General features: G+C 37.0%; 1 long non-coding RNA gene across 2 annotated transcripts in view; it reads left to right on the forward strand.

Moving 5' to 3' along the window:
- Window positions 1-22,305: 22,305 nt before the first annotated feature.
- Window positions 22,306-27,387, forward strand: part of LOC103878410 — a 52,725-nt gene continuing 47,643 nt past the window's right edge. For both annotated transcript variants that reach the window (XR_001895529.3, XR_638594.4), the window contains exons 1-2: window positions 22,306-23,561; window positions 26,578-26,771. This is a non-coding gene — a long non-coding RNA (uncharacterized LOC103878410). The remainder of the gene's footprint in view (window positions 23,562-26,577; window positions 26,772-27,387) is intronic.

Here is a 27,387-nt window from a genome sequence, read left to right on the forward strand (position 1 = left end):
TTAATTACTTTTTGAGCAGATCTTGTTGCTTTCAGGCCTTTCAGTTATGGGAATACTTTCAATTTTATAATTTAAATTCAGTTTAAATATTAAAGACCTAATATTTTCAAATTTAAGTTTGAAGGCATTCAGTTCAACTTCTTTCCTTCCTCACTCACACCCTTCTCACCCACGGCTTAGGCCTGACATGTGGCTATGAGACCCAACATGGGCAAGTGGTTAAGGACTCTATTTAACTCCACTTTTCTTCTTCACTGTGCCTCTCCCTCTTCTTCTTTCCCATTCCTTCTTTGATGTGTTGAGGCTAAGGAGGAGGAATGGGGAAAAAAGTGAAAAGTCATGTATCATTTGGTCCTTTGTGTAGAGTGGGCTAACATGCTCACTTGTAGATTTCTCGTAGGTCACACATGCCTGGTGTGTATAATGTACACTTTGCCTGATATATTGGAATCCCCTCAGGTTCTATTCCCAGGGACTTACCCATAACTTTGTGCTACGGATATCCCCTAACCACAAAGGCGACCCTCCAATAAAGGGTTCCTACAGGATGGCTCATAACCTGGCCAACTTCTATAACCCCTATTTGAACCCATGAGAAATTCACGTGTCTTTGCTGCAGTGGGTACACAGGCTTGTCTTACCATCGCTTTCCCAAATCTTTCTGCTGTTGCTCCAATTAATACCTTACATTCAGAATTGTGATGGGAAGCAGGCACATGCCCTCAAAGAGAGAGTTGAGGAGGAGGGCCAAACATATCAGTAAAAAAAATACTATCTCATTTCACTTTTTCAACTCAAATGGCACCTAGTAAGGGTTGACTAATTTCAGCTCCTCAGCAAGCCCTGGAACTGGGTTTGAGATGTTTATGCAGCGATGTTCACCTTTACCAGTGCCCCCTCACATGTATGTGGGGCAGGAGGAAGCACTTACTTTACTTCCTGACTAGATAGGGAAGAGGAAACTATTTCCCCCATAAGCCTATAATTAGCTTCTCTAAAGGCTCAAGACCACTGATGAGGTGATGATCTCAGGAACATCTTATCGACCTCTGAGAAACCCTATAAGGCTTATTAAACCCTGAAGTCTAGAAGCTCTTTAGCTGCTGTGCAAGATTGTATGTTGTCAAATCTCTTGTTACATTGCCCTGTAGATTTTAAAGAAGAAATCTGGGAAACATATTTTTCAGAATCATTTGTCAGCATAGTGTGGGCTTAACTCTGCCAATTACAGATACAAGAGGTTAGGAAAACCGAAGAAACCCAAAGGCATTATTTTCTGGTGAGAGTTGCAAGCAGGTATATGATATTGGCAGGTGGCAGACAAAAGGGTTTTCTACCAGCTTCAGGCATTCTCCTCTTCCTTTCGGTGCTGTAGGTAGCTGGAGTCTTTGACATCAGCTTCCCTGCAATCTTTGCCCTTTCAAATTTGCTGAAAGTCAATAGTGGCCCTCTTAAACATTATTCTCCTGTCATTCCAACAGTTGTGAAGTCTGTAAAAACCTCTAAATCCCTTTCTACTCCAGTCTCCTAAAGTGACTTTTTCTTTCTTGCAAAACACTGACTGATGTAGCAACTCTCTCTAAAATGTAGAGACACCTGTCTCCTATTATTCTCTGTTTAGGAACCAAATCTGAAATTCTCAAGCAATAATATCTGGTTAATAACCTGAGGGAAAATCAAAACTTTATAACCCTGATTGTCAGTTACAGGCAACAAAGATATGAAAAGAAAGTGTTGATGTTAGGCCAGAGTTGTGTTACATGCCCTAACCAGAACATGTCATAGTGATATAACCCATTGTTTGAGAGTTCCAAGACTGAATAAAAACTCTTGGGCACATATTAGTATTCCCCACCTTAACTCTGTTTCATTATGTATGTTAACTATAGTATTTACTTAAACTCTTCTTTCTCTGGAGTTGTAACTAGACAGCTCAGGTGATAAGGCCTTAGCTTAGGGATAAATAGTAAAGGCAAGGAACAAGTATTTCCAAGGGCTTCATGGAAACTAAAAGCACCATTCAGAATATTTGCACAATCTTCACCCAGTTAGAAGTCACTGAGAATTAGAATGTCACTCAGGACACATGTCACTATGGTGGTCCAACAGATTACAAATGACCTGGTGGTCATACTAGTGGTTTCCACCTCAGAAGCAAGTTTCTGTTGTTCTGTCAGGCTCGGATGCTTTCTGATTGGTTTTACCTGATATTTCATTTCTTTTTCTACTCTCCTCTTTACATCATCTTTTGCTTATTGCCTGGTTTTTGGCCTTGTGCTGTTTCCGTAGGACTTGCCCTTTGAACTGGAAAAGAGAGAGCATATGATTGGTTCAGTTGATTACCCTTCAGCATAAAGAATTTGGGGGCAGACCAGTCATGCCTGGTCATCATAAGGGCTGAAGGCTTGCCTGGAGTTGGCTGCTCTTAGGTCAATCATCAAACGTCATCTACCCAACTGTCCAAGGAAACAGGTCCATGAGGCACCAACCACAGCATCATAGGTACATGGAACAATCTAAAGAAACGAAAATCTAGGGATCATTCAGAAGAGTACCTTGGATGTGGCTACTAAAAGATGAAAGCTGATAAATTCTCTAAGGTAGATAACTACGTCTCTGCAGTATCATCTATGATAAGATTCACTAGCAATCATAAAACCTAAAAGCTATAAAGCCACACTTGGATCTGAGGAATCTAAGAAAGCATCAATTGCATGATGTCTCATAGATTTAATAAGTCTTTTGAAAAGAAAGAATGGCTGGCAAGTTTATTTGAACTATTAATATACTAGGTGATTTCAGAATATTAACATGTTAACAAAGAAATATTTGAGAATTGAATAAATACAATAATTCCCTGCTGGATCTGGATCTATATCCATGTAAATGAGAAGAGGAGACCTCATGGGAAACTGGCCCACTGTTCTCTTTCCTGTAGCTTCACTGATCATGTCATTGGTTTTCCAATGAATCTGGTGGGAGAAAATGAGTTAAGTGTGAGGATCAGGGATATTGTAAAGTTTACGCCAATTAACATTTTTATGACAAATGCAAATCAATACCATAGATAGTTAATTGTTCCCTTCTATGTGGTAAGTCAGAAAACTTAGTCGAAAGGTATATAATCATAAGAGGTAAATTCTTGCCTGTCGTAGATACTGAGGCGATGGAAGAAAAATCTCACAGTCTAGCTTAAGTGTGTTTCTCTCTAGTTGTTTCTTACACTATCATTCAAATAGAAAAAGACATATGGTTCTCTAAGATTATTAAATATAAGAAAAATACAATATTGAACTAATTTAAGAAGCTATAAATGATTAATTTAAATCATTCTAACAAAAGCTGGTTTCTTTTTGTACATTCACTATTGTCAAAATAAACACGTAACAGCAATCTAAGGAAAAAGTCTGCAATTTCCTCATGAAACATAAGAAGCTTTGGGAAGCTTTCTTCTCCTGCCACATTAAGGAATGGTCATTAATAGGTCAGGCTCCAATAAGTGGGCAAATGCAGAGCCAAATGTAAGCTTCCAGTCTGGGGCTAAAATGTCCGTGCATGTTCCACAACTTCTCATCTTTCACTCCTTCTCTTTGACAATGATACCAGAAAAACCAGGAGAAAGTTTTGTGCCTGCCTTTAGATCTCTGTATATTATGGAGTATTTATTTTTATAAATAGGTAATGCTTACTTTTATATGAAATTATTTATAGTTATTGTGTAAAGCAGTTTGTGTGCTGATTAACCAGTTTTATATAATCTCCTTTAAAACTTTTTTTCTAATTATTATGGATAATTAATAGTTTTAGAAATTCTCATTTATAATTTGAATCTAACACTTCAAGGTTACTTTTTTAAATGAGGTTAGTAACAATCATAACATTTATGGAGTACTTCTTACATGCCAAACACCATGATAAGAAATTTATAAGCATTATCTCATTCTTTTTTACGGAAGAAGTAAGTGTGGCTTCGAGATGTTAGATAGATTGTGTGTGATCGCACAGATAATGAGTGAGAGATCTAAAATCTGAATGCAAAATCTTACTCTAAAACTGGCATTCTTAGTGTTGTATGTATTTTCTAGCAAGATACCAAATGTGACTATTTATTTTGGTTTACTTCATGTATTTATCGATAAATGTTACAATTATTGTAAGTAACTGTATCACAGAAAATTTCCCAAGTATGTCCAATTTTTCATGATAGTTCTACTTTAAAACACTGTTGATCATGTTTCAGGCTAACCCAATATAAATTATTTACACAGGATCACTTCTTTTGTCAGCAGAGCACAAATTACTAAGTAACCATTCATTTATTTTTCAATTCCAAAATACATACTGAAAATAATATCATGTAAAAACATTAGTTGAGCAGCATGGCTTTCATAACATGCTTTTCTGTTCTGCACATAGTAGGCTTTCAAAACAATTTGTTAAAATAAATTCCAATTTTTTTGTTGGTTTTAAATTTCTGAATAAGGTTGACAATTAAAATGGAATTATTATTTGAACAAAAACTTGAACAAGGGAATAACAGAACTCAAAGAAATTGAACATTCTATCTTCTTTGTTACTTTAAAAGCATATATATTGTTTAATTGCACATATCATTTGATTCAGTTAGTATATTGAACAATATCCCTCTCTCCAATGGTCTCCCTTGTCTTCACACCTCCCTAAATAAAATGTAATTTTTGCTTTTCTTGATATTTTCTTATATTTTATTTTCCATTTCAACAGCAGTCTTGATAAGCCTAAACAATTTGAAATTGTACTTATAGATAATAATAACCACAGATGACCACATTTTAATTTTTACTATGGTAAATTGCAAGATTAAAAAGAGGAGGATGTTAAAGTTTATTTATATGTATCATATTTATTTTCTTTTTATTTTGAAATACAGTCGACCCTTGAACAATGTAAGGTTAGTGCCAACCCCTGTGAAGTTGAAATTCCACGTGTAACTTTTGACTCCCCAAAACCTTACAAAAACTTAAGTACTAATAGCACACTGTTGACCAGACACCTTGTTGATAACATAAACAGTCAAGTAATACACTTGTATGTTATGTGTATTATATACTGTATTTTTACAATAAAGTCAGGTAGAGAAAAGAAAAGGTTATTGAGAAAATCATAAGAAAAAGAAAATATAATTTTTAGTCATGGAGTGGAAATAGATTATCATAAAGGTCTTCACCCTTGGTGTCCTCATGTTGATTAGGCTGAAGGGGAGGAAGAGGAGGGATTGGACTTGGTTTTTGAGCAGTGACAGAGGCAGAAGTGGAGGAAGTGAAAGAGGAGGGAGGAAAGGCAGACACATTCAGCGTAGAGATCTGTGGACAAATGGACCTGGGCAGTTCAAATCCTTACTATTCAAGGGTCAATTGTAGCTTAAACCCACAGAAAACTTTATAAAATACTAAGGAACACCCACCTACCCCTTAAACAGTTTCATCCTTTGTTAAAACCTTGTCACATATGCTCCCATCTTTTCATCTTTACACAAACACACACATACACACACACACGCATGCACACACAATGCCTTTTGGCCAAAGCACAGTGGTAAGCTGAAGCCATAACACTTAACATAACATGTAAGGTTATAATTATGCCTAACATAATATAGCTATCCTTTGTACAACTGGAAACTCATCAGTCCATACCCTCAGTGCTATTACATAATGTTAATGACACTTAAATACTGATATGAAGTCAATAAATCTTATGTCATGTAATAAAGGAAAAAGAAAGGAAATAAAAGGAAGATATTTTCTTAGTACAAGTTTGTACACACACAAACATGGTCTTAACAAAATAAGGAGGAAATACTCCTGAAAATTACAGTCCTTGTGTCTGCAACTGGTTATGTGATCATAGCTGGTATTGATGACTACCGTATTCCACTATGCATTGTGTATTCCCTTTGCCTTCAGCAAGCACTTCAGCGGGCTGTGGATTTTTACCTGGTGGAGTGACCCAAACCTTCATTTCTGAAGGGTCTGGGCCATCTGTAGTTCTGCCTGGATTGGGTTATTGTAGTTTCCTATTGGTCTTATTCACAGGACATGGTAATACTAAGAGTTGCCCTAGGATTCCCCTGTATTCCATGCATACTCTTCATTACCTCCATTGTGGGGTAGTAGACTGATTTCCTCTTGGAAGTCTGGGCCTCAGCCAACAGTGTAACTCCTTGTTAGCCTGTTGACTTAGAAGCAAGAGGATTCCAAAGTGTCCAGGCAGCAGCTTCCAGTTTAATGGAATCATTGTTGTGTCTCCTAGTGGCAGTATTCCTTCCTCTGGAACTAAGACCTCCAGGCCAGCAGAATGGAATGCTGCAGGAACAGGAAGTAAAAATTTTGCTAGTGGGTCACTAGGAGTGATGGTGAGTGGTGCCACTTCCACTTCCACACCTTGATTCCTAAATCTGGGAATCATGGTTATGGGAGGAAGAGTACCATATATTGGACGCTGATCCAGGGCATACATAGCCTTCTGAAGAACTTTGCCCCAGCCCTGCAAAGTATTGTCACCTAGTTGGTGTTGTAGTTGTGACATCAAAAGGTCATTCCACCATTCTATCAATCCAGCTTCTTCAAGATGATGGGGAACATGGTAAGACCAGTGAATTCCATGAGCATGAGCCCTCTGCCACACTTCTTTAGTGGTAAAGTGAGTGCTTTGGTCAGAGACAATGCTGTGTGGAATACTATGATGGTGGGTGAGGCATTCTGTGAGTCTACAATGGTAGTCTTGGTGAGTGTCTATTCCAGTGAAGACAAATTGCTGACCTTTCGATGGTGGAAGAAGTCCAATATAATCAACTTGCCACCAGATAGCTGGCTGCTCACTCCAAGGAATGGTTATCGAGGGCTCAGTGTTGGTCTCTGTTGCTGGCAAATTGGGCACTCAGTGGTGGCTGTAGCCAGGTCAGCTTTGGTGAGTGGAAATTCATGTTGCTGAGCCCATGCATGACTTCCATCCCTGCCGCCATGGCTACTTTATGGGACCTTTGGATGATGACGGGGTGGCTGGTGAAAGAGGCTGAGTGGTGTCTACAGAACAAGTATTATATCCACTTAATGATTAAAATCCTCCTCTGCTGAGGTCACCCTTTGATAAGCATTCACATGAGACACAAATATATTCACAGTTTTTGACCACTCAGGAAAGTTCATCCACATACTTCTTCCCCAAATTTCTTTGTCACCAATTTTCCAGTCATGCTTTTTCCAAGTCCCTGACTATCCAGCCAAACCATTGGCTACAGTCCATGAATCAATATATAATTGCACACCAGGTGATTTCTCCTTCCAAGCAAAGTGCATAACCAGGTACACTGCTCAAAGTTCTGCCCACTGGGAAGATTTCCCTTCATCACTGTCTTTCCGGGATGACCTGGAAAGTGGCTGCAGTGCTGAAGCTGTCCACTTTTGGGTGGTGCCTGCATATCATGCAGAACCAGCTGTAAACCACGCCCTAGTCTTCTCTTCCTCTGTCAACTGATCATAGGGAACTCTCCATTAAGCCATTTGTGCAGGTTTGGGGAGAGAAGGCAGGGTAGTAGGAGTGGAGACCATGGGCATTCGAGCCACTTCCTCACGTAACTTACTTGTGCCTTCAGGACCTGCTCAAGCCGGATCACGTATTTACCACTTCCATTTGATGATGGAATGCTGCTGTGCACGCTCAACCTTATGGCTAGATGGGTCAGAAAGCATCCAGTTCATGATAGGCAGTTCAGGTCACATGGTGACTTGATGACCCATAGTCAAACATTCAGTTTCTGCCAAAGCTCGGTAACAGGCCAAGAGCTCTCTCTCAAAAGGAGAGTAGTTATCTGTAGAAGATGCCAGGGCCTTGCTCCAAAATGATAGAGGCCTCCACCGTGATTTACTTATATGAGCCTGCCAAACGCTCCAAACAGCATCCCTATCTGACACTGACATCTCAGGCATCATTGGATATACTGGGTCATATGGCCCAACTGGCGGAGCAGCTTGCACAGCAGCCTGGACCTGTTGCAGAGCCTTCTCCTGTTCTGGACACCACTCAAAACTGGCAGACTTTTGGGTCACTCAATAAATGGGCTGAAGTAACACACCCAAATGAGGAATGTGTTCCTTCCAAAATCCAAATAGGCCCACTAGACATTGCACTTCTTTCTTGGTTGTAGGCGGGGCCAAATGCAACAACTTATCCTTCACCTGAGAAGGAATTCCTCAACAGGCCCCACACTACTGGGCCCCTAGAAATTTTACTAAGGTAAACAATCCCTGAATTTTAGTCGGATTTATTTCCCATCCTCTGGCATGCAAATGTCTTACCAATAACTTCAGTGTGTTTGCTACATCTCGCTCACTGGATCTAATCAGTATAATGTCATCAATTTAATGGACCAGTGTGATATCTTATGGAAAGTAAAAGTGATCAAGATCTCTGTACAAGATTATGACACAAAGTTGGAGAGTTGATATGCCCCCAAGTTAGGACAGTGAAGGTATATTGCTGACCTTGCCAGCTGAAGGTAAATTGCTTCTGGTGGGCCTTATAAACAGGAATGGAGAAAAAGCCATTTGCCAAATCAATGGCTGCATACCAGGTACCAGGAGATGGGTTAATTTGTTCAAGCAATGAAACCACATCTGGCACAGTATCTGCAATTGGAGTCACTACTTGGTTAAGCTTATGATAATCCATTGTCATTCTCCAAGATTCATCTGTCTTCTGCACAGGCCAAATAAGAGAGTTGAATGGGGATGTGGTGGGAATCACCACCCCTGTGTCTTTCAAGTCCTTGATGGTGGCACTAATCTCTGCAATCCCTCCAGGTTTGTTATATTTTTTTGATTTACTATTTTTCTAGACACAGGCAGCTCTAATGGCTTTCATTTGATGTTCTCGACCATAATTGCCCTCACCCTATCAGTCAGGGAGCCAATTTGGGGATTCTGCCAACTGCTAAGTATGTCTATGCCAGTTATGCCTTCTGGCACTGGGGAAATGACCACAGGATGAATCCAGGACCCACTGGACCCACTGTAAGTCAGGCCTGAGCTAAAACTCCAGACCTCCGTAAGCCCCTACATTAACTAGAGGACCATAATGACGTTTTGGACCCTCTGGAATCAACATCAGCTCAGAGTTGATGTCCAGTAGTCCCCAAAAGTTCTGATCATTCCCCTTTCCCCAAAGCACAGTTACCCAGGTAAAAGGCTGGAGGTCTCCTTGGAGAAGGATGGGAGAAAGATTAACAGCATAAATTTTCAGTAGTGTAATGGGGTCCTTCCTCAAGGGGACCCGGCCCGCCTTTTATTCAAGTGGTTCTGGGTCTGTAGAGTGGCTCAAGTCTGGAAATTGATTGAGGGGCAGTGATTCTCTATGTTTATAATTTAAATAAGTCTTTTGTCCATTTGACTGGGAATTAAGTAAGAATGCAGTAGGCTTCCTATCACATCTAGGAACACTGTGATTAATTAGCCAGTGCCAGAACTCTACATGAGTCAAACAATTCTGATTGCTGCTTTGCCTCTGCTGCCCATTACAGTAAGTATGCCCATCTTGCCTTTGATGGTTGAGTGCCACCACTTCACCCTTGCCATGTTGGGATTCAATTATTCCCTTTGCATTTACATTTTCTAATTGAGTGACTGTGGTTCCCACTGTAAGACATGGAATCAGAGAAGAGCAATCACAGAGCTCTTCAAGGATGCAGGTGCTCCCCTCACAAATCTGTTTTGCAAAGTATTTGTCCAGGGTATGTCTTCTGGACCCTCTCAGCTGGGATGAGTTGGTCTAAAGTGACTAATGAACTCTAGCATTCTAATCTCCCTAAGCCTTTGGATCCCTTCCTCTACATTAAACCTAGGAAGACCAGGCATTTCCAACTTACTCACAGTGGACCTTCTTTGGATCCATATTTCAGCTAACCAAGCAAATAAACTATTAGAAACTTTTATAACTCCCCAAGCTGCAATATTAAATGCAGCATCCCTGCTTAATGGGCTCATATCAGTAAATTCAGACTGATCCAACTTTACGTTCCTTCCACCATTATACCACACCCTTCCACCATTATACCACACGTTTATGTTCCTTCCACCATTATACCACACCCCCATACCTGTTCTCCAGATTTATGCTTATATAAATTAGGAAACTCAAGCAGTTGTTTTGAAGTGTAGTGCACCTCTTCATGGGTCACACTGTGAACCTCACCTCTAGTAGCCTGCCAGGACTTGAGTCTAATTATAGGGCTAGAAGCAAAGAGGGGTGGGTGTTGGGGGTGGGTCCTGAGGACAATCAGCCTTGTCTTGCCTGGCAACTTCCTCAGGGGAGGCCATCATTGTTGCCTCAGGCAGCGCAGGGTTTATCTTCTCACACAAAGATGAAAAGGTTGATGGGTCCAGGAAGGGATGCTGTCACCAATGGGGGTGGGAAGGCTGTTTTCTAGGGCAAAAAAAGCTCATCAGAGTTTACAAGCTCAGCTTCATCAGGATCCTCCCATATGTCCCCATTCCAAGTTGCAGGGTCTCATTCTTTTCCAATCAATGCCTTCATTTTAACAGTAGACATCTGGCAAGACCAAGTGTGCACCTTTCGTTGCAAGTCAGCCACTCACATGATAAGAGGTTATGTCTGATTTTCCTCAATTTCAGCCCTTTGTCTACAGGAGATAAGACTCTCACTCAGGGCAATATTAGAAAACTTGAGCCTCAGTATGTGCTTCTGGAGTCCAAAATTAGAATCCCTGAGGTCATGCTTTTCTTTCATCACTTTTCCAGTGAAATTAGGAGCAATCAACCAACTTCATTATATTCCTTGCTTCTCCACATATGGTCAAAGATATTATGTATAGAGTCACTAACTCCTTGCCTCTCACAAGTGGTGAATCAGGAGTACCAAATGCATTTATTTTGTATAATTTTCTAAACAGTTCACACCAAGGACTATCAGTGTCCTCCATACTATTAAAAGTAGTGTCCTTAGCATTTTGGAGTGTAATTATATTAAGCAGCCAACTCCAGAAATCTCAAAACCAACTAGAGAAATCCATTCTTAAAATTCTGTTCCTCTAAAACCACTCCTGCTACCTAAATCTGTCTTAGTCATGGGTCTCTAAAGGAACAGAATTAGTAGGATATATGTGTATAGGTGAAGGGGAGTTGGTTAGGAGAACTGGCTCACACAATCACAAGGTGAAGTCCCACAATAGGCAGTCTGTAAGCTGAGGAACAAGGAAGCCAGTCTGAGTCCTAAAACCTCGAAAGTAGGGAAGCTGATAGTGCAGGCTTCAGTTAAAGGCCCAAGAACTCCCAGCAAACCACTGGTGTAAGTCCAAAAGTCCAAAAGCTAAAGAACCTGGAGTCTGATGTTCGAGGGCAGGAAGCATCCAGAACAAGAGAAAAATGGAGGCCGGAAGACTCAGCAAGTATGCTCGTTCCATGTTTTTCTGTCTGCTTTATAGTAGTCTCGCAGGAAGCTGATTAGATGGTGCCCAGCCAGATTGAGGGTAGGTCTGCGCTCTCAGTCCACTGACTCAGATGTTAATCTCCTTTGGCAACACCCTGACAGACACACCCAGGAACACTACTTTGTATCCTTCAGTCCAGTCAAATTGACACTCAGTATTAATCATCACACCTACCTTAATCTGAAAGTCTCTCCACCTGCCTCATTTCTTCATTTTATTTATTCATTTGAAGTGTTTAGTCAAATTGTCCTGCAGATCATCACATAACCTGAGACTGTCTGACTGCTTCCTTAGGATAAAATTTAGTTAAACAGTGTGAAAACAATCTCACATCTTATATAGGATGTTGTACCCCATAGGAAGCACATCACATCACATCAAGAGGCACATCAAGTCAGACCATCTCACTATTGGCAATGTTGTTTGATCACCTGATTAAGATAGTGACAGCCAGATCTCTTCATTGCAAAAGCATATCTTCTGATGCAGTATTTCCCTGACAATTTTCTACCAAATGGCTTTTGCATCCATAGTTGACTTTGCCTGCATCCATTGTTTTTCTGGAGGTAACAAAATGGTGGGGATCTATTTCTATTAGTCCCCTTGTTTTTATTAGTGGGTGTTCTTCTGTGAAATAATTTGTTTTCTTTTTAAATCTGTTTCTTACTTATTCATTTGGTGTTATTAGGAACCCATGGATCTTTGTATTTAAATTCTCTGTGTTGCGATCTGTTTTTATTTTTTGATACCAATCACAAATGTGGCCAGTAGGAGCGCTTTTGAGCTAGTTTCTGTTTCCTTTCGACGTGATACACACATACCTTTGAACATGTTTTTTATACTGTCTGGACAATAAGACGCTCCAAGTTCACCTAGAACTTTCCTTATCCTAGACATAAAGTCCACCATTTTTCTCCATTAGCTTTGACTTCTTTTTAGGGGAAATGGTATTTCACAATGGAAGATAAACATGCTCTTTGCTTTTTGTGATGTCACTGTTTCTGTGTAGTGTTAGTGACTAGAGCAGAAAAATGTGTGTGTGTGTGTGTGTGTGTACGTGTCTGCAATACATATGTCCATATTTATATACACATAAAATTACAAGTTCTTACAGATTCTTCTGAATCAAATTCAACATCACAGGATGATTGTTTTCAATTTTTATTTCAAAGCTGTATCTCTCTTTCCCATAATTTCCCAATAACATCAGTATATTCACTCATTTGCTCCAGTACTCAATTCATGGAAAATAATTTTAGAGTTCAAAACACAATACTACTAAGTATAACTAAATTAAATAAATTTATTTTTTGGCATATTTATTTTTATGTTCTCTTTTCAGCAATGGCTGCATGAAATAATGTAATGTACATTCTTTGTATCTCTCTCTTCCTTTCTCTTTTTCTTTCTTTTTTGTTTAACTTATGATAGACTGAAATTCTCTCCACATTGATTAATATAGTCTTCATTCCTCTGACAATCTTAATACTTCGTTTTGAAGATATGCAATAATTGATTCAGCTAGAACCTAGTGAAAGTCATTGTTAATATTTTGTCATTATAAATAATGTAATAATAAATAAATATCTGCACATATTGTTTCATACTGGGAGAGGTATGTCTTCAGATAATTCCTAGGAGTAGGATTGCAGGATTAAAGGGCAAAATCATAAATGATTTCATTTACATTATGACTAATTTCTCTTTGTATGGGCTGTGCCATTTTGAACTCTGACCAGTTGTGTGTGAAAATAAGTATTTCTCCCCAACTTCAAGTTCTGAATTGTTGCTGACTTGAGAGGTGAGAAGTGTTATCTCATTGAGATTTATGCGCATTTCTTTCATCATGCATTTCTCATCTTTTCACTTTTTTTTAGGTCTATGCAAGCAGATTTTTGGTCTCTTAAGGACCTTTACTTTACCTTTTTTTAACAAAAGAAATACATTAAACATTCTTGTCAGAATAACCTAACATTATTTACACAAAGCTTTTCAGAAATTTCTTTATAGAGATGGTACACATAAAAAAAAACTATCTTCCCTAATACATTGTGAATTGACTAATAGCATTAGAAAAACATGATAAATGCATGAGTGATAACTGAATCCAAATAGTAATATTATCCATTTGAACTAAAAATGCTTATGATTTCTTGCCAGTGATGAATACTTTTATATATAATCTTAAATGTGTCCCTCCATTAAGCATCTGTCTTTAAAAGCAAATTTATACTCATCACTTCATCTCTCACTCTCTGCTCTAATTTAATTCAGACCACTTATGATTATTTTAATTATTTTTAACAATTTCTTACTAAATCCCATATGGTAATGATCAAAACTTGAAAGCTTCAAAATTTTTTTAAAAATGCAAAAAGAAATATTTTAAATAAGTTTAAGAAGCCTGCTTTGAGCCCTGGTTGTCTCTTTATCCCCGTCAAAACCCCCATGCAAAGTTCCCCAAAGGACTCATTTTCTTCTCAAATGAGTAATTTTTTTTTCTTATTCCTTTCAGCTGCTTTTGAAAGTAAAGGATTTATTTAAAATAATTGATTCATTTTTGAGACTGCAAAATGCTGACATTTAGACACTCATTCAACAGAATTGATGTATTTTCCCCAACTTATTTTTCAGTTGTTTATAAATGATAAGTTTTTATTTTTATTTTATTTTATTTTTTTGAAGTGGGGTCTCACCCTGTCTCCAGGCTGGGGTTCAGTGGCACAATCTCAGCTCACTGCAAACTCCGCCTCCTGGGTTCAAGTGATACTCCACCCTCAGCCTCCAGAGTACCTGGGAATATAGGTGCCCGCCACCACGCCTAGCTAATTTTTTGATTTTTTAGTAGAGACAGGATTTCACCATGTTGACCAGGGTGGTCTCGATCACTTGACCTCGTGATCTGCCGCCTCGGCCTCCCAAAGTGCTGGGATTACCGGTGTGAGCCACCACACCCTTGATTCATTTTAACAGCCGTTTCACCTTTACTCTGTTACTTAATATTCTATTATGAAATCTTTCAAGATGCAAGGCCTGAAGCCACAAGGAACATTTATCATTAAAAAATGGAAATCATAGCACACATCCTATTGATTCAGTTGATTTTCAAAAGTTGTGCTCTTTATGAAATTGCTTCAGGGCACAATCCCAGAGTTAAAATATCAATTATATAAATCCCAAACTGAGCAAAACTAAAACTGCCTAGTTAAAAATATTTATATGAATCCATTTCCCTCAAAAAAGCATAGAAAGTGAAAAAAGCATAGGAGTAAAAAAAAAATCTATTTAAAAAAATAGATTTTGCAGAATGAAGTTCAACTAGTTATTTCTCTTAAGCGCAGATCTCCTACAAAGAAAAAAAGAGAAAACTGGTAAAAGACAAATAGATGGGAACCTTGCTGCAAATCAGGGTGGTTTCTACAGTGGCTGCAATCTTTCTACAAGGAATTTGAGTTTTCTTGCTTCAGGGTTGAAAGGAATGGTCATGATCTTAAAGGAATTGAAAGTTTTAAACCTCAGCTAGAAAATTAGGCAAAATTATAGCTGTACTAAATGTTCACATTTTGCTACCCTTTGTCTTAAATATTGGATGCACATATTTTGGGATCCAGTGATTGGCAACTCCTTGATTTGAATTCTAAATTTGTAAGTGGAGTGTTCTGTAGGTGTCAAAACATATAAATTATGTGTAATTTGAATATTTACTAAAGGATGTTTATTTTTAAAATTCAGATAGTGATAACCTCTGTTTTGGTTAGAATAATTTTGCTAACATATTACTTTATTAAATATTAATATTATTAGAAAATTATAAAATTATGAAAATAAAATAATCTGGTACTACTGCTAGTTACAATAAAGTAAACAAGTAATCCTATTTAAAGTTTACAAATGTTTGCTTACAAAAGTACAGCTTTATTATTATTTGACCCTTTTGCTATGAAAATTGTATCTAATAATATTTCCATTAAAATATAATATGTATAGTTTTAGCTATGAGATCGATTAAAGTTTTACTTTGTGGCCTGATATTTTTACATAATCAGCTTTCATAAATATTTGCTAAGATCTTAAAAATAAATTTTGTTCTATCTTTTCAGTATACGCAGTTCAAACCATGACAATTGGTATGACCTTACTAATCTCATTATTTAAGGAATTCTACATGATACCAATTTGATCTGCCATGCTGTGAGTTGTAGAACACATCTCTTTCTAGAGAGTTTGAGATTAGCATCGCTTACAAATTGATGGAAAGTTGTCATTCCATCTTACAACAAAATATCCTGGGCAAAATAAATATTAATGATTTTTTTTTTGACCCATCATTAAACAGGGCAAACTCAAATTCCAAAATTTGTAGATATAGTCACATCCAGGAAGATATATCTCTGGAGATTTGCTTACCTAGAGAAGAAACTACAGGAATCCTTGAGCTGATAGCAGCATTGACATGGTAACTTTGAGAAGTTACTGGAAGCTCAGTGCAGACTAACTTGAAAATGAGAACTTCCTGGGGACTTCAGTCATAAAGAGGCCCCCACAATTGTTCAGGCTCTTACTCAATAAATCTACACATTTTTCATGGTGGCAATTTGAGAAAGATCTTCTGATGGTGTTAGCTGAGAGAGGAAGAGAGTGGCCATTTTGACACCCATATAGAATCTTCTTCCTAATAAATGCCTAAGTTCTAGGGAAAGATAATTCATCAGGCAATTCAAAAAAATTTTCCCAGCTGGAGAAATGTGCTTTGGCCACAGCTCCATTCTTCCTGTATCATCTATAGCGAAAAAGTCAAGAGGGACAGGGTTTCAAGAAAATAGATAAGAGACATCGCAACCAAGAAAGTGAATAGGAAACAGGAGTAAAAATGGCACACTTCTCGAAGAGAGAGAGAAGCTTTTGAAAACCACATCCCCAAGACTTAATAAGAAGATGTTGGAATATTTTCCCTTCTCCACACCCACTACCATGCCTACAAGCCTCCTGCATTCTAACTGGATTATATATGAAAAAGCTGCAAGAGAGACATCTCTGAGAAGCATTAATCAAAAAATAACAACCCAGTATTTCTAACCGTAGAAAACTGGAGGAAAAGGGGCAAATTAAACCTAAGATATTCAGAAAAAAAAAAAAAAGAAATAATAACTTCAGAGAAGAAATCAATGAATAGGGAACAACAGTCAAAATGAATAAAACCAAAAGCTAGTACTTTGGAAAAGATCAATAAAATTGATAAATCTCTAGTAAGGCTAACCAAAAAAAAAAAAAAAAAAAGAGAGAGAGAGAGAAGATACAAATTGTCAATATCAGAATTAAAAGGTCATTCATCACTAGTGATACCATGTGATCCCATGGGCATTACAACAATATAAAGAAACACTATGAACTACTCCAAGTCAAAAATTTAGTAACTTCAATGACATGGGCCAATTCCTTGAAGAAACAAAACTACCAAAACTCATGCAAGGAGAAATAGACTACTTAGACAGCCTGTATCTATTAAGGAATTAAATTAGTAGTTAAAAAACAAGCCAAAAAATAAATCAGGGGGCAAAAAGAAGTTTCACTGGTGAAGTCTACCAACCCTTTAAAGAAATAATTACAATTCTACACAATCTGTTTTAGGATACAGAAAAAAGAGATTATTTTCTGACTCATTTTATTACATCATTATTACACTAAAACCAAACCAGGTAAAGACATTACAAGAAAAGGATATTACAGACCAGTATCTCTCATAAACATAGAGGCAAAAATTCTTAACAAAATATTAACAAATCAAATCCAGCAATACAAAAAATAAATAAATAAATACATCACCACCAAATGACATTCATTCCAGGAATGCAAGGCTGGTTCAACATTTATAAATCAGTGAGAGTAATTCATCGTATTAACAGAAAGAATAAGATAAACATAATTATATCAATATATACAAAAAAGCATTTGACGAAGTTCAAGAAATGGTATATAGAAAAACCTACAGCTAAAGTTAGACTTGATATAATATTGAAAGAATGGCCACTTTTTTCCTAATAAGGCAAAGATATCCTCTCATCACTTATCTTCAAAATTGTACTGATATCCTGGTTGTTGCATAGGCCAGAAACATGAATAAAAGGTATACAAATTTGAAGGAAGAAACAAAATTGTCTTTATATGTGGATAATATGATTTGTTATGTAGAAAATAATCAAATAATTATTCACAAAAAAAACTCCCCAACTCTTCAATTAATAAGTGAGTATTGCAAGGTTTCAGGATATAAGATTAGTAAATAAATTGATTGCTTTCCTGTATATTAGCAATGTATATTTAAAAATTTTAAATTAAAACAATACTTCTTAAACTAACATCCCTCATTCCAAAATAAAGTATAAACCTAACAAATATGTACTGGATCTGTATATGAATAATTACAAATCATTGATAAAAGTACAGAGAAAAGACCTAAATAAGTGGGTGATATTTTGTGCCCATGGATTGAAATACTCAATTTTAAATTCTCAGTTGATCCAAAATGTAACTGTAGATTGAATGCAATTGCAATCAAAATCTCAGCAGGTTTTTTAGGAATCTACAAATTAATTTCAAAGTTTATATGCAAAGTTAAAGGACCTACAATAGCTAACAAAATCCTAGAAAGAAAGAACAAAATGAGAAGAATAACATTACTCAATTTCAAGACTCAATACAATGCCATGATTTCAAGATTGCAGTTGATTTTAGAAATCAACTATAATAAAAAGAGTGTAGTGTTGGCAAATGATAAACACGTTGATTAAGGGAATAGAATAGAGAGCCCAGAAATATATCCAGAAATTATGTACCCTTACTTCTTTTTTTTTTTTTTTTTTTTTGAGACGGAGTCTCGCTCTGTCACCCAGGCTGGAGTGCAGTGGCCGGATCTCAGCTCACTGCAAGCTCCGCCTCCCGGGTTCACGCCATTCTCCTGCCTCAGCCTCCCGAGTAGCTGGGACTACAGGCGCCTGCGACCTCGCCCGGCTAAGTTTTTGTATTTTTAGTAGAGACGAGGTTTCACTGTGTTAGCCAGGATGGTCTCGATCTCCTGACCTCGTGATCCGCCCGTCTCGGCCTCCCAAAGTGCTGGGATTACAGGCTACCCTTACTTCTATTTGACAAAAATAGAAAGGCAATTCAATAGGGAATAGGACAGTCTTTAAAAACTGGTGCTGTAACAATTGGACAACTCTCTATAAAAATTATCCTAGATGTTGACCTCACACCTTACGCAAAGATTAATTCAAAATGAATCAAATATCAAAATATAATGTAAAATATAAATTGTCTAGAAGAAAATATATGAGGAAATCTGCATGACTGGGTGTTTGGTAATGAGTTTTTTGATGAGTAATTGATTCTGGGGTTGAGACAGGGAATACACAAGGTGAGTCATTGAGCATTTTGTTATTCAGAAAATGAAGTAGTACTTAATAACTAAATGGTGAGGGCATGTCAAAGGTACACAGAAACCAACTGAAAGAACTCTGAGAGCTTGAAACTGGAACAACTTGAGCAATATAATAAAGAATGCAGCATTAGATTGTAACATGAAAAATAAAACAATTATCTATGTGCTGGGCTAGTACATCTAAATGACTGAATAAATAAACAAATGAAGGTGAGTAAGCCCATCTTCCATGCTTAAGAATTTCAAATAAATTATTTAGCTACTACTCTTTCAAGGAAGTGGAAGATAACATCCTACCCCTTATGTAAGATGTGTCTAGTGACTTCCTACTAAACAGTACATTAGTTTTTAACTTGTGACTTTACTGAAATTGTTCATCAGATCTAGCAGCCTTTTGGATGAGTCTTTAGGGTTTTCTAGGTGTATAATTGTATCATCCATGAACAGTTTGACTTTCTCTTTTCCGATTTGGATACCCTTTATTTCTTTCACTTGCCTGATTGCTCTGGCTAGGACTTACAGTACTAGTGTGTTGAACAGAAGTAGTGCAAGTGGGGCATCCTTGTTTTGTTCCAGTTCCCAAGGGAAATGCTTTCAACTGTTCCCCATTCAGTATTATGTTGACTATGGGTTTGTCATAGATGGCTTTTATTACTTTGAGGTGAGTCCCTTCTATGCCTATTTTGTTAAGAGTTTTTATCATAAAGGGACACTGGATTTTGTCAAATGTGTTTTCTGAATCTTTTGAGATGATAATATGGTTTTTGTTTTTAATTTTATGTGATATTTTACATTTACTGCCTTGTGTATGTTAAACAATCTCTGCATCCTTGGATGAAACCCACTTGATAATGATGTATTATCTTTTTGATGTGCTGTTGAATTCAGTTAGCTAGTATTTTGTTGAAGATTTTTGCATCTGTGTTCATCAGGGATATTGGTCTGTAGTTTTACTTTTTTGTTGTTGTTGTTGTTATGTCCTTTCCTGGTTTTAGTATGAAGGTGATACTGTCTTCATGGAATGATTTAGGGAGAATTCCTTATTTCTCCTTCTTTTGAAATAGTTTCAGCAGGATTGGTATCAATTCTTCTTTAAATGTCTGGTAGAATTCAGCTGTGAATCTATCTGGTCCTGGACTTTATTTTTGTTGGCAATTTTTTTTTTTTTTTTTTGATTACTGAATCAATCTCGGTGCTTGTTATTGGTCTGTTTGGGGTTTCTTTTTCTTCCTGATTTAATGTAGGAGGGTTTTATTCATTTCCTTCAGATTTTCTAGTTTGTGAGTGTAAAGATGTTCATAGTAGCCTTGAATTATCTTTTGTATTTCTGTGGTATCAGTTGTAATATTTCCAGTTTCATTTCTAATTTAGATTATTTGTATCTTCTTTTCTTGGTTAATCTTGCTAATGGCTTATCTGTTTTGTTTATGTTTTCAGAGAACCGGCTTTTAATTTCATTTATCTTTTGTATTTTTTTTGTTTCAATTTCATTTAGTTCAGGTCTGATTTTTGTCATTTATTTTCTTCTGTTGGCTTTGGGTTTAGTTAGGGGCAGAAGTCATACAAACTTGAATAACTTGGGAGTTTCTTTTTTTATTTTATTTATTACTATTATTATTATTCTTTTGAGACAGAGTCTCTCTCTGTCACCCACGCTGTAATGCAATGGCATGATCTCAGCTCACTGCAACCTCTGCCTCCCAAGTTCAAGCGACTCCTGTGCCTCACCCTCCCAGGGACCTGGGACTACAGGTGCACACCACCCTGCCCAGCTAATTTTCTGTATTTTTAGTAGATATGGGGTTTCACCATGTTGACCAGACTGGTCTCAAACACCTGACCTCAAGTGATCTGCCCACTTTGGCACCTCAAAATGTGGCAGGTATTTTTCACCGGTGTTGTCCCTTCCTTTATAATCTTCAAAACACTAGATGCACTTGAATTTAAATAGTGATTATGGTCTACAAATTTTGTAAATATATGCTGTCCATTTTTAAGTCTACTTATTGGCCAGACATTGCAATGAAGTGATTTTCTGCTTTTGCAGGACCCAAAATAATTAGGTTTTAAACATTTATCTTTCACCATTAAGTAGCCGCGTACACTTATCACAACCTTTTCGTGAGGGAATAATTTTACAGATTTCTTCCACTGTGTTGTATAGAACACAGTAAGAATGAATTATATTTGGTTTCCTCAACACCAAATCTGTGTCAGTCAGGGTTCTCCAGAGAGATAGAACCAATAGGATATGTATATAGATACATGACAGGGGATTTACTCGGGGAATTGGCTCACACAATTATGGTGGCAAAGAAGTCCCATGACAGGCCGTCTGCAGGCTGGAGAGCCTGAGATGCATGTAGAATGGCTCGTTTCAAGTCCAAGGCCTCAGAACCTGGTAAGCCTAAGGTCAAAAGCCTTGGGACTAAAGGACAAAATAGGGTAAGTTGTTGAGGCCAAAGACTGAGAAGCCTGGAGGTCTATGTCTAAAGTTAAAGAAGAAAAGTCTTCCTTGTTCTTAGAGAGAGACCAATTCATCTTCTTTTGTATTTGCTGACTCTGAGCCCTGGCCTATTGGATGGTGCCCACCAACATTGAAGATAGATCTTCCCCATATAGTCCACTTAACCTCAAACACTAATCTCTGGAAACAACGTCACGGATACAAACCTGGTAATGCATTACCACGTTTCTAGGTATTTCTTAATCCAGTCAATACCTAAAATGGAGTCCACAAGTCTACCCTTTGCCGAGTTTCTACTCATACACATCTCATTAAACCACACTTAATTTCCAAATGACCACAATAACAAGGTAACAGTTCCACCTAACGTGGTGCAAATTGATGCAACTATACTGTGTAAAAGCAAAAACACAATAATTAGGGATTTTAATGTTTAGGGATTTTTGATCATTCAGGATTTCAGGGTTTAGAACTGTGTGTTGTGGGATTATGATCAGTACATGGTGTGAGTAATAAATTGACTCAATATTCCTGCAACTTCTAAACTTTCCTAGTATAGATATTTGTTTTTGAAAGAGCTTCTATCCCTCTTACATTTCCTATAGTATTTTCTGTGAATTTTAACACTATTCTGTTTGATGTATAAATCTTTTCATTGTAGATTCTAATGTGTATCAGTTTAAATTTCCTTTTCTTTTTTTTTTTTTTTTTCTTTTGAGATGGAGTCTTGCTCTGTCACCCAGGCTGGAGTGCAATGGTGTGATCTTGGCTCACTGCAACCTCTGCCTCCTGGTTTCTGGGTTCAAGCTATTTTCCTGTCTCAGCCTCCCGAGCAGCTGGGACTACAGGTGCGAGCCACCACGCCTGGCTAATTTTTGTACTTTTAGTAGAGACAGGGTTTCACCATGTTGGCCAGGATAGTCTCGATCTCTTGACCTTGTTATCCACTTGCCTTGGCCTCCCAAAGTGCTAGGATCACAGGCGTGAGCCACCGCACCCAGTTCAATTTAAATTTTCTATTTGCGTATATTGAATTGAAACTTGTCTGAAACTTTGTTCTTTCATTAGTTGACTTGATCTTATTGAATTGTTTTAAGATTTAGTGGCCAGTAAGTATCTTACAGTAATGCTATTTTTAGCTTCAAATTTTAGACATTCTACAAAAGAGAAACTCTTTCTGCGCTTTGGAAGAAAAATTAGTAACAATTTACTGACCAGGGACAATAACACTTAAAACTATTTTAAAGAATCAATCAAATTAAGACAAACATGAGTATGTAGAATTACATTAAGAGACTATATGAAGATATTATGTATTCTTATGCAATGAGTTTTTTGGTTTTTGTTTTTCTCTGACATTGATTATTCGACTTACATTTGGGCATCACAGAGTGTTCCTTTGCCTCAAGAGCACAGTTTCTATAATTTATCCTTAAATTTTCCAATGATACTTTTTTAATCTCAAATTTTGTGATTTGGACGTATATTCCTATCATGGAACTATATGCCTTAAGTCATTTTACAATACTGTGACAAAAAGACTTGTGGCTATTTTTTTGTTTTACAGGAGAAAAAAAGTACCCAGAGATTCTACCAGAATCAAAATTACCAATCACAATCATGAAAAACACACAAAAAATTTCATTACTATATTTATAAATGTCACACATGGTATGGTTGTATCTAACTGGTTAACAAAATCAAAATATTTCATGAAAATCATGTAAAGATAGACTTTCAAATCCTAAGCAAATCTAGTCCACTGCATCCTGTATGAGCTTATGGAGTACCTTGTCTTGAACTTGGTATCTACTTGCTTTATATGTGTTTTCTTAACACGTTTAACCAAATAATATGGAGCAGGGTTGGTATCTACATTTTTAAAATCCCACATATCACATTATAAACCATTATATATTCAGTACACATTTGAAGAAATAGTTGTGAAGCTAAATTCAAGGGTAAAATTTGCATATCATGATTTATTTCTAAAATGTTTTCATTTGCTTGTATTAGAACTACTAATAAAAATTTAAAAATGACTAATATGAATTTCTGATACTTTCTTTTTTCTGTACAAAATTGTTTGATAAATTTATTAATGAGCCACGATGTCCAAAGAGTAGAGCTTCCAAAAGACAAGCAGCAACTAAAGGCCTGGATGATCTACAATCTAGGTAAGCAATTATAAACAGATACATGTAAATCATTAACATGTGCCTGTGATAGTCACAGATATCTTCATTAAAATACCTTTTTAATGATCAACTTATGTTGTTGGAGACTATATGGAAATATACATGTAAGCACTCAAATAAATTCCTAACTCATTTCCCTTCCAAAGTCAATATTCACATTGCTGCCACATTGCCCATCCTTAACAGCTTTCCTCATTACTGAACATCGATCAGTTGAAAGATTGCTATGTGCAAGGCACTATTTCAGAGTTTAAGGACAATAAAAAGCATAATAAGATATAGTTCTTGCCTTTATTAAAGTAGTTCAATGTTCTATCATTTTCTGGGTGACTCTCAGTTCCTTATCTGTAAAATAGTGATTTATAATAGAACCTACTTGGCTACCTCATTCATTCATTCATTGATTCAAGTGCTCAAATCATTCTTCATTTTTTTTCATAGCACTAGTATGTGAAAGGCACTGTTTTCTCATTCTGAATATAATAGTGGCTAAAAGAGGTAAAATCCTTGACATTGTGAAATATACTTAGGTGAATAAAACAGACAATATTCAAATAAGTAAATACAACATACAAGTTTGGACATGGATAAATCCTAGGAGAAGAATAAAGTCAGGCAAAAGGTTAGATATTAAATGCAGAAGAGAGAAAATGTTTCAAAATTAGGGAGGCCTCTCTAAATGATACCTAAAAGAAATGAGGAAGCAAGAAATATGAGGGATATTTCAGGCAGAACAGAAAAATGCAATGGCTCAGAGATTAAAAAAAAAAAAAATGCTCAGCATGGTAGAGTCTTATTGAGAGACAAATGGTAAGTCAGGACAGCAGGAACAGGGGACTGAAAGGGAAAGTGATGGAAGATGAAACCAGAATCATGAGCAGGGCCAGCTCCCACAGGGCCTAAAGGGCCTTAGTTAGGGACTTGAATCTCAGTCTAAAGGAACTGGAAAGTCACTGGAGGGCTTGGAGAAGAAACGGTTCGTGATTTCATTTATTTTTCTTAAAAGATCACATATGTTGATATGTGTAGAATAAGCCACAGATAGTGTATCAGATGGAGTCCCTGCTGGGTACAAATGACACACTCATATTGGCTAGATTGAGAATAACTTAATAATAGGACTGTTCATAAAGATGTAGCCAATTAGCAAACTATAGTGCATTAAACCAAGGCCAGTAACTGGGAGATTTTTACCACTCCTAAAACCAAAGGACAGGGGAATGAAGATGCTAGTGAAATGAGAAGAGAAAGGCTTGTGTGAAGAGGGGTGTCTGGTAGAAATTGAAACCCTGCATTTAGGATCTGGTCAACCTGTGGTCACTCTGCATGGGATGATCCTGGGAAATAATCTCTCCCTTCACACCCCTCCTGGCCCATAACTCTCACTGATGCCCTCCCCCCTGCCTGATTGTTGACCAAACCAAATGCAATTTAGAATGCAAGGGAGCCTAATGGTGCGTCCATTCAGGTCAGCCTCAGGAAACACAGGCCAGGGCAAAGAGGTTGATGAATAGATCTGTAGAGGAAAATGGAAGCTATCCAGTATTAGGGCAGAATTGGAAGAAGAAGACCTAGTTTTAAAAACTTGGAAAGTTCCAGGCAAGATATTTTGGTGACTTCAATGATCATGGTAAGAATACAGATGGTGAGAAATTATGGGACATTTTGGTGGCCACCAAAAGAACTTGTTGTGGATTCTAAATGACAAGGAAAAAGAACAATCAGGGATTGTGGCTGGCTTTTACTTTGAACTACTGGGTGGATGGTGTGCTCTTTGGTGAGATAGGAAAAAAGGAGGTATGGGAATGTATTTTGGTAGGGGAGAAAAACAGAGAAACTCCTCTGAATATTTTAACTTTAAATTAGACATCCAAATGGAGGTTCTGAGCAGGTGGTTGGATATTTTTGTCTGTAGCTCAGAAAGAGATTGGAGTTGGATATGTAAATCTTGAAGTCACAAGCACATAGATAGTATTTAAAACCATGACAATGAGTGTCGATAAAGAAGATAAAGAGTCCAAGGTTGGGACATTCCAACAATTAGGGATTGAGAAGAGGAAAATATCTTGAAATAGAAACTTAGAAGGAGTATACAATTATATGGGAGAAAAACCAGGTCTCAGAGACAGGAGAATAAAGAGATTCAAGAAGAAGAGAAGAGTTTTTAAATGTAAAGAGAACAGTGCCTTAAATATAGCTGGACTGGGAAAAGAAAGTTACCTACTGTGATTATCATAAGAGCTCAGACTTGGATTTAGCTAAATTAATTTGAATCAAATTGCAGGCCCTTATTAGGAGTTTGACCTGGGGCTGCCTTTCTAAGTATCAATTTCTTCAGTCACAGAATAGTGGGGAGTTAAGGGTAAGTTCATTTCTCTTGTATTCTATCAAAGTGCAAATAAGATTATGTGTGTCAGATGAGTTTTATAAATAATTTTCCAAAGAATTCACAAAAAGTACAACTTATTTCTGATTTGAGAATTAAGAAAGAATTTATTATGGAGGTTGCCTTTGAGACAAAAATGAATAAAATCTTGTCAAACAGTTGGGAAAAAAAGAATTTTGAGCATCAGAGAAAAAACATGAACAAAGACCCAGCAATTATGAAATATGGGGCTCATTTAGAAGAATAGCAAGTTACATAATTTTTTCTGGAAATTAGGTGTGGATAGTGGGCCATGTGTTGGGAAACTAATAAATGACATGCTAAATAATTTGGATTTTATTTTGCAGACAGTAGAAAAACCATTCATGATTCTTGAGTAGGTGATTAAGCTAATCAGAACAGGGCTTTGAAATTTAGTATGCTGTGGTAAGTAGATAGTATTGGAATGAGGAATGGTGGGTATTTAGTTGAATATACAGCTAGGGTTTGGGACATTTTATTCATAAGTCATTCATTTGGCTTAAAAAACATTACTTGTGATACTTAGTACAACCCACTGGGCACACAAATGCATATTAAATGTGCATTTTATGTATGTATTCAATGCAGGCAAGAGAGGATCCTGAGACCAGGGCTCTGCCAGTCTTTTTTGTAGAAGATCCTGATTACCTAATGAAACCAGAATGCCATAAATGCCATCAGTTTTGCATGCCTGGACAAGATAATCAAGAAAAATATATCATCCTTGCTTGAGTAGGGTGAAGAGGGTGCTGTGCTACTGTTAGCATGTAGTGAGAGGCAAGGTAATTCATTTTGAAGAGAGTGATAATAATGTTGTTAATTGTCCAAAATCTTTAAGCAGAGAAGCCAAGCCCTTGTCCTTGATATATGGCTGATATGGTAGAATAAAACCACTGATTTGAAAGGCAGTTTTGGTGTGGCCACAGATTAGGGAACATTAGGAAAGTCACTTGTTTTAATATGGGCTGGTTAGCTCATTTGTACAGAAATAATTGAATTAGTGTTCTTATTATAGAGTCTCAAAAAGGATATAAGTTTTTTGAATCGGTGTTTTTCAGTTTTAACCATGGAAGCCTTGTAAAATGTAAAATCTAGAAACATTACTGGCAGGAATACATGGCAAAAACATTATGTTAAATGTTGCTCTAGATATTTCATAAGGCCAGATGGATCAAAGAAAATGCACAGACCTTGCATATTGATTTTATATTCTAGCTCTACCATTTATCAGGTGATTAGCTGTGAGTTCCTGACGTAATTTTATGACATTCCATTTTCTCTTCTGTAATATGTATATTAATATTATCTATTCCTTAATATTGTCTTAATGATCAGTTTCATGTACCCAAATTAATCAGTGCAATCAATGTCTGATTCTCACTTGGCTCCTGTAAAAGT

This window comes from Papio anubis, chromosome 13, assembly GCF_008728515.1.
Source record: "Papio anubis isolate 15944 chromosome 13, Panubis1.0, whole genome shotgun sequence".
NCBI classification, from domain to species: Eukaryota; Metazoa; Chordata; class Mammalia; order Primates; family Cercopithecidae; genus Papio; species Papio anubis.